Here is a 12,617-nt window from a genome sequence, read left to right on the forward strand (position 1 = left end):
AATGTAGTTTAATTCCTTCTGTCCGCTCTCTCAATTTTTTCATGTAGGATCTCGCTCGAGACAAAAGTGGAAGTATTTTCGTATGATAGGCGACAGTGAATATATCACCACTCAAAATCACCACTCAATATAGCCACTCAAAATCGCGAGAGCGAATACTTCATTCAAGCTTAGAGTAGATTCCGACTTCGTATATGAGCGAATGTTTCAGTTAAATTTGAATCCTTAGAGAATCGGCTGTACTTTATTCTTTTCATTCAGACAGACACATTATTCGCGCTCAAGGAACTCCCGATTAGATTTTTCGGAATTTTCGAGAGCGCGCGCTTAATTTATCGTTGCTCCCTCTCTCTCTCTCGTTCTCTCCCTTCCTCCCTTTCGTTATCCCTTATCGCCCGGACGCTGATAGAACTGACAAGAGGTATTTTTGCGGCGCGCGAAAATTCCGCGTGGACGCCGCGAAACACGAATATTTATCTCAGGGGCGAGCCGCGAAGATGAGGCGTGATGTAACGAATGTTCCATGTTACTCTCGGCCGAAGGAGGACGCGCGCAGTGATAAACCCGAGAATATATTTTCTTCGCGGTACACACAACCGACACGAGAGAAGAATCTCTTTATGCGAGGCTCGCTTTCAAAGAGCCACGATGTTCCAAGGTGGAGGCGATCCCGCCGTCTTCGGCCGACCTCTGAGAAGGATAGTGATTTGCGCGCTCGCAAAACAATCGCTGTCTTACAGCGGTAATGCGGGACGAGATTACCATCGGCGTTTACTTTTTAGACTCTGCTTTCTTTTCTTTTTTTCTCTCTTTCTCTCTCTCATGCGCGCGCGCGCTAGCTAGCTAGTAGGTGTGAATTTGCAATTCAGCTTCTTTCGAAACACGCATCGCGCTTCAACGAGCAATCGTCGTTCGATGGCCGCGCTTTTTACTTTATTTAAAGAGGCTATAATTTCGCCCGTGGTATACGCCGGGTTTTGCAACAACCGGGTTTTATGACGGTCTCTACGTAGCGCGAAGTTTTACGCATCGCTCTTCTTTCGCGGGCCTCTTATTTTGCCCCGCGAAAATACGCCTCCTCCTGAGCCACGTTCCACACGCCGCGCCGCCTTGTCTTTTCGTCGTAGCGCTCGATTTTTGATCCTGTATTTCTTCAACTTTCTTTTCACATAATATATCACTATTTTTACTGTCGTTGAAGATTTCGTTAAGATTTAGAGATTCCGAAGAAATGAGAAACAAGTAGATAGAGAGATAAATTTCCAAGTGTATAAGATAAAGGTCAATGTAGGAATTCTAAGGAAGGGGCGTTATATCGCGGACACAGATCGGCGTCGAGAAATACAATAGATTTTCCAGTTTGACTCGAGACACCCGAAATACCATGCGGTCCTGATAACATAAATCGCGTCGTAGGATCGGAATGTTTTGAAAAAGTTCATTGTTGTAGTCGCCCAGGCCGTTTGTTTTGGTAGCCGCGCGCGTAGTGTATTTGTCCGCGACCGAGTCATTACGTCTCGAGCCGACGAGCAACGCGCATACCGCGACACGGAGTACGTCTATCAGTGCACATTCGTTAAAATTCTCGTCGCGTGATGAAAAATCCCATCGAGTCTTGACATATTCGATCGGACTCTTGTCGGCATCGCGTTAATCGACACCTCTCCGATCTAATTGTTGTACCTACGCGAGTGTCAGTGCTGTTAGTGTCAATGCCGTTGCCACGATGGTGCAGCTAAGAGCAATACGCTGGACCAAGAAGCCGGGAGGACACCGGACGTCAACTCGTGGGTAACGACACGTCATATATTTCCAGGTGTGTCAAATCATTTGTTACACGAGTTGCTTCCGACTCTAACGGAAGTTTGACGAGACTTCTGAGAACGAATGGAGAATACAGCCGCGTCGAAATTCAGAATCTCGGTTTAGTTTTAGCGTAGAAATTCCGGAGTGTAAACCTAGAATCTCGTAACTGCTGATTCGTGTCTCTGATAATGCAAAACTCGCTTAAACTCACTTGAATCTCGCGAATTGAGATTTTGTCGTTCTATAAAAAGAATAAATAAAAGAGAAAAAGACTGTCGATGAACAGTTCGTTCACAGGGGAGGTATAATTTCGCGACGTGTCTTCGCGGTAACTCTCGACGAAGACGCACGGTTGAAATTCAGCGGTTTACGACGAAAAGCCCAGCGCGCCGATGCACCGATAATACAGCCGCAGATAAATCTCGCCCGTGAAGTTTAAAGCGGCCGACTAACACACGCGCGTGTGCGGCAATGGGAGTTTCGAGTCTCACGCCTCCGCTTCGGATACGGGTTCTGTGAGATTTCGCGAGAGCCACGCGAACGGAACGGCGAGAGCAGCGACCGGCTCGGGGAAAAGAAGAAGACAGAGGGAAAATAACGTATGATCGTCGGTAATGAGGTTAGACGAGAGGCCTCCGCCAAACTCGACCCGTACAGGGGCGAATGGTGATTTTTCGGGGCGTGAAGTTGATAATTTGTAGGACCCCTCGGGGAGTGAAAGAAAGAGAGACGTCTTTCTGAGATGTACATTACGAGAAAGACACGTTAGAATACAGTCACTTCAGGAGAACATTATTCGCGTTGAGATAAAAGTTCAAAATTGTTTCAAATCGACATCCGTTGACTCTTTATTTCAATGGAATTGAAATGGAAAGAATAAGCACAAATTTTAAAAAAATTATCCATATTAAAGTAATATAGATTTTTCATAAATTTAATTTTTTCATGATTTGAAATTTTGAATCATAAAATAAATAAAAACAATATATTAAATGAAAACAAAATTAAAAAAGATTATCCATGTCAACAAATTTAAATAGTGAAAAATTTAATTTCTTTTTATTTCGACGCAGATATTTTTTTATTTTATTCTATTCTAAGTTGTAATCTTTCCATTTCAAGTTCTCCGAAATAAAAGATCGACAGATGTCTTGAAATAAAATTGCATCGTCGACTACTCGGTATAATTAGACGTTCAAAGTAGTTTGAGCTTCCGTCGGCTCCCGTCGGCAGATCCGTTCTTAGGAGCGCGGATCTTGTTCGCGGCTAAAGACGCGACCGTTCATCAGCGGCGTTGTTCGCGACCACCCAAGGGAGCGAAGAACTCGCTTGTGGTAATCGATCTAAGAACGCTCCTCACGTTTTCTCCGTTGCTCGCCGTCGCTCGCGCACTCGCGAAGCTACGCGAACGCATCATCGGATTCAGTGGTTATTTGCCAATTAATCGATAATTTATGCTCTCGTATGTGTTGTTCCTGTGCGTAAAATACGCGTTTCCACTTATTTACCCGGCTCGCCTGAGAGTTCCCTCGACCACCCAGCTGTGACCACTCGGGGGCCCGGTCGCGCGATTCCTCCTTCGAGGCACCTCTCGAAAATATTCGGCTCGAGTTTCTCGGCAAGGCGCTTATTATCCCTCCGGTAAGTGATTACGCGTTTAACGACAGCGTGCTAGCGCGCGGAGGGGCATTGCTCTTGGTCGAGTCGTTTGCATAAACAAATAACAGCGAGAGAGGCGATTTTCGCGGTCAGAAAACACGCGCCGAAATCCCGAAGTGCAGCGGCGAAGGGGGCTTCACCGAGGTCCTTTTCAGGGCGGTTAGGTAATTTATATCGGTCTCCTCATTACTAACGAGCCGAGCAAGCGAAAGGCGGGAGCACCGACGCTCCTTGACTTCGGTGTAACATATAGCGTGTCGGGGATATCGCGCAATGGACCTAGGTGCCTCGAAGAGTAATCGCCATTGCTGAGTTCGACGGCGCCTCTTGATATCGTTCTTCAGGCAGAACCGATAATTAATCCATGCAACGCTCGAGAACTTCTCGTTCATGGAAATCGTTTCATAATTCTATTCGCGCGTGTACCGCTTTACTGCCGCACGAGAAAATTGCTATCAAAACGTAAATACCTGAAAGTTCAAAGATCCCTCCACGTCAAAAATTGCGTTGCGACGAAGTCGCGAGTTGAATTAAATTTTGTCGTCACGGAGCGTGCGTGTATGTTCCACAAACCCTTCCCTTACTTTCTTTATTATCATCGTGAAAAAATTAATGAAATCAGTTATTAGCTTCTTTATATCGCAAAGATGATGTATTTGAACTCTCTAACGTTCGTGAGACATACGTGACTTATTAAGTACGAAAGGATTGAGGAACACGCGACTGTAAGAGATCGCGCACCTGTAAGTTTACAAGCGACCGCGATTGAAATATCACCCGAATCCCCCTTCCGTGAATTTTGTCCTGCGCTCTCGATGCGCTCTCGAAACCGTGTCGGCAGTAAGAAGAGGGTGAGATCCCGTGGCGAGGATTGCGAGGCTGTGAAAGAACGGCCGCACAAACTGAGCCCCGGGGTGGCGATCAGGGACTATAGGTGCCCGGAGATGCTCATAAATCTTGTCTTAACGCTCGGTTTATTACTCGTAATCAAGCAACCATGAATTCTGCTGAAATCACCTACGTTATAGTCAGCCACGCTGCCTTCTACTTATCCTCCCTTGCGCCTCGCAGCAACCCCCGACTACCGGCGCGTCCGCTACCGGACCGATCCCGGGGCTGGAACGGCTCGTCGCGGACGAAAGAGAAGGAGCGAGAGCTCGCTTTCTTTCCTCCTAGCGAGCGGATTATGATGGGTTGCCCGGCTAGATTACCTGTATTACGTTAACGGCCGCCGGCCAATTGAATAAGTTGGGTGCACTTTGCGCCGCGCGCAGGAACGGGATCGAGTCGATATGTGCGAGCGAGTTTCAATGTTATCCGGCATGTGAGCGCATCATCTCTCATCGGAATCGAATGATAATTCGTGGAGCGAATAGATTCGCTCCTCTTCGTCTGGGAAGTGCAGTCTTGCATCAAGCCGGCGCGCCGACTTCCCAGACAAGAGTATATATCGCAGATTGGAAGATAACACGTTATCGCCTCGTTTACGGAAATCCAATTACGATCGAGTACGGACGCGGAAACGTGTGCTTCGATTTGACGCGATCGCTCTTACAGAAGAGGCGTGAGGTACTCGGTTACGTCGTCGTACTCGGACGTAACGTATCTCTGGAACGAGCCGCGCTGGTGAGAAGTTTGATCCCACCTCCAATTATTCATTCTGCCACGTGATTCCGAATAAGTTCAATCTCGTGTTTTTATTTGCCGGCGCGATTTATAATTTTCTTCGACGCGAAGGCTAAGACGATGCATCTAATGTTAATGAGGGATTGCTCCCACGAGGGCCACTTTGTTTCCAGTCCCGTGTCTTTTTTTTGCGTTCCTCTCTCATCTCGGGGATTAAGAAAAAAAGGGGGAGAGAGAGAAGAGTGAAGAATTAGTAACGGTGAGCTAGATAAAGTGGATAGGTAGGTACATTAGTTCCGATTAGCGTTTCTCCACCTTCCATCGATCTTGATCTCCGCTCCAGATACCGGGGCGACGAAGAGAGACGCGACTTACGTAACCGCGGTATTTAATAATCTACCGTGTGATAAATAACGTCGGTTAGCCTGAGTGCCGCGTGATCTTCAAAGGTGCCGGCGCCGTTTTTTAACTCTTCTAATCGAGTGTAGTGCCTGCCGACGAAATGTCTGTCGCACTCCGGACCCGCCTCCGTCGCTCATTATCGCCACTTAGGACGCCGCGATCGTTTGAAAATTAATTTAATCTATGTAAACGCCAAGCACTCTCGCCCTCGTGCGAAGCTTGTCCGACGGAGAAGCATTCCCGCGCGGCCGAATTCGAAGTGAGGCTTCGTCGAGCTATTCAACATTGTAAATTCGAACATCTACACACGAATATCGCTTCTTTTCTCAATCTTTCTCTCGCTGCATGTTTCGCGTATTTCTAGCAGGTATCTCTTCACGAGAGATTTGAGAGATTTAATAGAGAACGCCGAGTTCTGTATATAAACTTTGTATCTCACAAATTAATTTTTAAGTACTTTTTTCTCAATGTATATTTGTATGCACTGAGAAAAAATATTTGAAAATTTATGTGTGTGCGATAAAAATTTATTTCAATAGAAATAAATTTTATATCTTACGAATAAATTTTCAAATATTTTGTCTTTGACGTGTCAGCAGACTTAAAATCACTGATAAATTTTACATCCCATAAGTAAATTTTTATGTATTTTTTAGTGTATAACAAAAAAATTACATTATTACATGATGTAGATTTAATGATTTACGCAATATTGTATATTTATCTTACAAATGTAATTAAACAATTTATAGAGTTTTCATCATTGTCTAACGTGACGATCATGAGAGCCTATCTGAGTACCGAATTCCCCAAGTAAATCGTCTTTTTTCTCCTATTTTTTTCTCTTTCTCTCTTTCTCTGCTCGTGAAAAACACGTATAGAAGTGTTATCGAGCAAACCGTAATCTCTGCGGACAGCACGGCGCCGCGTGCGAAACAGGACGCAACGCGCGGAGAAACCGCCCGCCGCCTCCCGCGGAGTTTTCGAAATCGGCAAAGCAAGCGAGCGAAACACAGACTTGCTTTTTTTTCTCGCGCGGGGCCGCGCCGGGTGAGCTTCGATGGTCATTACCTTTACGATCAATCACACCGCTCATTATCTTTAAGAGCGGCGTTACACGGCGGCCGTTATATTCGTTACGGAGGATCGGCGGTGCGAAAGCGCCGCGCCGCGCCGGCCCATTACACACGTCGAATGGAACTTCTTCGTTACTTTGTAATTTCACTGACGTTATCGGGACTCCTCCCGAGCGCGCCGGAATCATCCTCAGACCCGACGCGAGTGTTACCCGACCGTGATGTCTCCGGCGATGCCTTCCCTCTCTCTTTCTTTTTTTCTTCCAATCGCGATTCTTTCAGATCGAGATCGCGTCTCCTTCGGAGGCGAATAACCGATCAGAAAGTTTCTCGCATTTATCTTGCGCCGTCAAAGAGCCGGCGATACGATTCGCGAGTACCTGGTATTTTGCGCGGCGCGAATGTCACGACTATCCGACAGAATTCACACCTTGGCAGAAAAGCGGAAAGGCAGAAGTTAATCAGAACTCGCGTTGGTGATCAGATCTGATCAGTCAGCCGTTTCTGCTTTTTTATCAGCACGATTGGCTTCTGCCTTTTCGTATTCTGCTTTTCTGCCGAATTCTTCCTTGTTCACGTACGACCGAGTTCCATGAGTCTGTTTTAATCGCGGCATGGACTTCCGTCGATGGAAGATGTCGAGGAAGAAAGCAGATCAAGGATATGCGCGGAATCCGCGGGATACTATCCAGAGATCGCCGTAAACAAGCCCGACGTGTGTTTGGAACGGGACAGAAGGGCGCGACCCGACTCATTTAATGTCTCGGGAAGTGGAGAGACCCGTAAATCAGCGAAGCCGAGACCCTTTGACTCGTAGAACGCGGCGCTCGCGCCCAGCTCGTTCCTCGACACGATAGAGGCACAATTAGTACCTGTCTGTGATCGATTAATAACATCCCGTAGCGCGGCTAAGCTCTCCTCTCTTCCTTCTCCCGGTCACTGTGCTCGACGTCGTCGACGTCCTCTTGGCATTCGACGTGCCGTCTCGCTCGTCGAGATCCACTAATTAATCCGCGCGGATGCGGATAATAATTAATCACGTCTCTCGGAAATTCGTCGCCCGCCTTTTCTTCTTCCTCCCTGTCTTGTGTTTCTTTCTCGACCGCTCGATCTCGGTCCTATTATTATCGATATTATTACAGACAAACGCTGCGTGCACGTTCTCTCTCTCTCTCTTTCTCTCTTTCGATTCTTCAAACTCTAGACGAGACAATAATCAGCCGCGGAAAGGAGTAGTGTCTTTCGCCGAATAATCTTGGATTCGATTGAAAAGCCGCTCGGGGGATAATTACGGCCTTTCTCCTCGCTCTACGCTCCGTTACATTGTGTTACACGCGTCTTCTTGACGCGCGCGCGCGCGTCCTCAGACACAGCTTAGAGGCGCGCATTAGGAATAATTGTCGGCTGTCACGCGCCTCACCTCGCGGCCTGACCCCTCCTGTCGTATTTCACTCGATAATAATTGTCGGTGATAATTCATTTTATCCGACGCAAGTAAAGTAAGAGCGTATTTTCCGGCAACGTATTAATTACGACGGCTCCGCGCCGCGCCACGTCGCGTCCTGTTGTGCACGGTGAGGTCTCGCGACGTCATCCTCTCGTTGCGACGCATCATCCTCGCCGACGGTACGTGTAACCGCGCCGTTACGATACAAACACACGTTTCCCAAAGCAGCCGGTTGGAGGAAGCGCGCGCACACGAGGCGCACTCGCGGAACTGGTAAATACGATATTTTTACGTCGCGCGCGAGCCGAGCCCTTCACGGAGACTGGAAGAAACCCTCGTAATCGCGGACGGCCATGCGCGACGAATAATACCGCTTGTAAGCGTAGTAAGAAGGCGAAAGGGAAATAATCGTCCGTCGCGAGGCACGACACCACGGCACGTGACACTCGCCGGGTCACGAGCGCGCATTTCCGCAGCGGTTCCGCAGACGTGACACGGTCTCTTCCACCTTCTTACGTGGCCGCTACGCTCCCCCCTTCGGCCCCATCCCTCTCTTCTTCCTCCTTCTTTCTTCCCTTCTAACGTTCACTTCGTGGAATAGGGACGGATTTATAAAAAAATTTATCGGACCGCGTGTCCGTGATGGATTTGCTCGTTTCGGACACGTCCCGCGAAAGAAGTTAGAGGCAATCGCGGATTGGAAATCTTATCAAGCCCTGAAAACTTCCCTGTGTGAGGAATATTGTACTGTAAAATATAAGTCTTTTGGTTGACGTATTATAATATCGGCTTGTGTAACAAGTAATTTCGGATTTTTCAGACAAGATGAAACGATTGTGTTTTTATGTCGTTTATGAAACAATGCATGCGAGATTTGGAGTATGATCTTCCGCCATCCTTCGAATACATTGTTTTGTAAAATTGAAACGACATAAGAATGTACATTTTACGTTACATTTTACGTAGAAAGCGTTCAAAACTGGTTTAATTACACAACCCAATATATATTAATGTATCGACAGTTAATTTGTGAGGCAATTTGCCCTAATCATAATATAGTTACATATTAATACACTTATCAGCACATTTATATCAATACATTATTATACATTAACTGCATAAACTAATTTCAAAGTGTCAAATATTAATTTCTAATAAAATCAACGTACAATTACCATACTAATTACATAACTGACAACATTGGATAGTACATTGGATAGAAAAAGCACTTGAAAATTTATTTGCAAGATATAAAGTTGATTTCTGTGAAATAAAATTTTATGTCACACACAAATAAATTTTCAGGTATTTTCTCCGTGCATACAACATAATTATGCAACATATTTATAAGTATATTACATAATGTAATATAATTTGGTGCAAGCGTACAATTCTATGTATAACATAATCGATTAGCCGGGGGACTATCTATTTGTCTCGCAGTTTCTCGAGCGAGAAGTTTTTCGCAGTCGGTGCACCCCTGTCGGGCCACGTGATATTCGGCATTGGAAATGCGTGTCGCGAAACGCACTCCGTAGGCAACTCACGCACCGTTCAGCGACGATTTATAAACGTTAATGGGTTAATATCGCGGCGAGCGCGGTTCTCGGAGGAGGAGGTTCAATCGAGGAGGTATCGCGCATCCTCTCGAAGGATGCCGCCGGATCGGAAGAGGGACGCCGATCGCCGAAATAAAAAAACGCGGCGAATAATCTATGGCTTCATATCCGCGCGAGCCGTAAGATTCGCGCGAGATAACGACACGATAAATGACGATGTTTTCTTTGGTTGATTGCGCGGCACACTATTTACAATTAATCTCGACGCGCCGCTAATAAACGAATTTCACAAGTGACTCAATTGCGAACATACGAGTGCTCGGGAGGGTCTTTAGTTCCGTCGCAGTGAGAAATGCGACGAATGATCGACGACGTTTGCAAATTCATCGAGGCGATCCAACTGTCGAAGCTGTTTTGAATCGCGCGTAAATCGCGGCCGTTATCACCGCGATTGCTTGAAAAAGCCGAGCGCGGGAGGTCGTGGGAAAGTCGCCGCTGGTCCGCGATCTCGGTCGGATCGTGTCCGCGAGCCGGAGCTGGATCCGCGGCGAGTACGAAGGAGAAAGAGGAGGAGCGGCGCGCGAGGAAGAAGACGCGGGAATCGCCTCTGGTGGTCAAGCGGAGAGCAGACAGGAATCCCGATACTTTCGTCGGACTCGCGCGTACCTACGCGCCTCGACAAGCGCGCCGGATCGATACGATCGATACTCTCGTCCCGCCGATACACGCTGACCGGTCCCGGATTGATGGATCTCCTCGCGTCCCCCGATGTTTTCGTAGTCGAGCCTCCTTCGCGCACACACACCATTGTGCAACCAACGTTGCCGATCGACAAGAGAAAGAGAGAGAGAGAGAAATTACCCGAAGTACCGGTACGATTCTTCGACTGATTGCGTCTTTCCTGCGCGCGTTGGACCTGTGAACAGAGCCCTTAATTGTTTGATTTTGCAAAAGCGAGTGCGATTTTGCGTGCCGTTCTTCGATTTGCGTAGGTGCTTCTTCCACAGCAAAATTATATGAAATAGCATATGTTACACACTGAGAGAAAGAAGTATCTGAGAAATAAGAAAATATTCATTCGGTGGGTACTAATACATATTTAATTAAGTCTAAATTTTTCTGCTTAAATAGAATAGACAATTGCTTTTATGAGAAGCAACGATTTAAAAAATATGAAAACAGTGATCAAAATTTGCCCCAAACAATACATCATGTTAAATGTAATATGAAACTCTGAGTGTAACTTTTAGTAAATTTGTTACTGCGTCAATACAATAAAAAAATGTATATTATTGTATGACCTAAATTTAATAATTAATTCAATACAGTATATTTACTTCAGAAATGTAATAAGAATTGTAAAGTTCCATCATCGAATGTCTCATGATAATCATAAGAGTCTATCTGAGCAAAATAAATATTAGTACCCGTAGAATAAATATTTGTTTTTTAGATGTTTTTCTCTCAGCCTACTTAAATCTTTTTGAAGTAAAATCTCCTGAAGTGAAAAGGGAGAGTACGTGCCAAATTATTAAATACAAAAACAAGAATTATTTTTTAATTACTTTTTCGAAGTGGAATGCCTCTCTGAAACAAAAAGGGAATGGACAAAAACAAAAATTAATATGTATTTTGTACGAGCCGTGAAGTTCTCGCGAGGGATGTCAGACGCAATGACATCGTCTGAAAGAAGCGCGTCGAGGCGCAAATCGAGGGATGAGTTTACACGCGAAAGTCACGCCTGCAGGCTCGCAGGCCGTCGTGACGTCATCCGCAATTGCAAAACGACATCGACAGAGACATAAAGGCCGGCGGCCTGTTCCGCTCTGTAGGGTACGCGGCTTCGACGTCGTCAACAGGCGTCGTCGAAACTATGAAACCGCGACGGCCTGCGACGTCGATCGTGCGCAACGTTGTAGAAGCGGCTTGAGCGCGCGCGGGGGACGATCGCGAACCCTCGTCCGTACAAAGACGCGCCTTTACGAACGATCGGCAAGATCGCAGATAAACGCCGTGAGCGGACGGGAACGTATCTCCTCGTTTGCGCCGATCACGTCGGACAAACGCCGCCGAGCGTAATACGCGAAGACGGACGCAACCGCCGCCGCCGCGCGGCGTGAGCTCGCGCGGCGAGCCGCGTGTACGCAATCTTTCGAAACGCGACACGTTAACGACAGCATTAGCCACGCAACGAGAGTCCGATTTACGGGAGACATCCGATCGATCTCGAGATACGATCTCTCGAAATAGAAGGTCCTGACCGCGCTCAGGACTCAGCCTGAGAAAAATCCTTGCGTCGAATCTTGTGTCATGGGAAAAACGCGGAAATTGCAATTGCATTAAGATTGAATAAATATCCCGACTAGAAATTTAACTTATGGTCCTGTCCAGGTTCATTAATTATCTGTTTTATAAAGTGATATTAATGATTAATAAGGATCTTATTAATCAGATTCTTATTAGAGTACACAGTAGAGAATTTGCCCTAACTCTGACTAGGAACTCTACAGCAGGCCACAGCGACGGTTTTCGCTGATCAAACGTATACGCTCTTTAAGGGTTAATAATCCTTATTATTGATGACTGCTTGGGATTAACTTGATGAAGATTATGGGATAAATTTCTAGTGAGAATGAGCTTATCTTTTTGATTATTATCTAAGTTTCGATTATTTAAGTTCATTATATTTCGCTATATATAATTACAAAAGCTAAAAATATCGAACTATGTTGCGAAATTCGAATTCCAGCGACAAGGAATAACAGAGAATTCGCGCCACTATTCAAATGAAATTTGACACCTAGCGCGTTTCGCTCGAGAGCGAAGCTCCGGTTTCTTAACACCTGGTTCCGCGACACGGTGGGATCGTTACCGGTGATGTTGTCAGGTGTATTTTGGTTATACACCGCGGTGTACCAGCAACGCACAGTGTGTCGGACACGCAGAAATCGCGGCGACGTACGAAACCGCGAGGAGGGAACCCGGGCCGCCGCACTCTCTCTCTCTCTCTCTCTCTCTCTCTCTCTCTCTCTCTCTCTCTCT

The 12,617-nt window shown here is 46.3% G+C and overlaps 1 protein-coding gene across 4 annotated transcripts in view; it reads left to right on the forward strand.

Annotated features, from left to right (window-relative positions):
• The window catches only part of LOC116845662 (myocardin-related transcription factor B), a 232,522-nt gene that overhangs the window by 113,712 nt on the left and 106,193 nt on the right, over nucleotides 1-12,617 (forward strand). The window contains exon 1 of one of the 4 annotated variants that reach the window (XM_032818650.1): nucleotides 1,717-1,816. The exons of the other annotated variants lie outside the window; for them this stretch is intronic. The gene's annotated coding sequence lies outside the window, so the exon portion shown is untranslated. Of the gene's footprint in view, nucleotides 1-1,716; nucleotides 1,817-12,617 lie in introns of those variants that run through there. 4 annotated transcript variants of the gene reach the window in all.

Source organism: Odontomachus brunneus, unplaced genomic scaffold, assembly GCF_010583005.1.
Source record: "Odontomachus brunneus isolate Ranch 3 - 2012 unplaced genomic scaffold, Obru_v1 Obru_scaffold_054, whole genome shotgun sequence".
NCBI classification, from domain to species: domain Eukaryota; kingdom Metazoa; phylum Arthropoda; class Insecta; order Hymenoptera; family Formicidae; genus Odontomachus; species Odontomachus brunneus.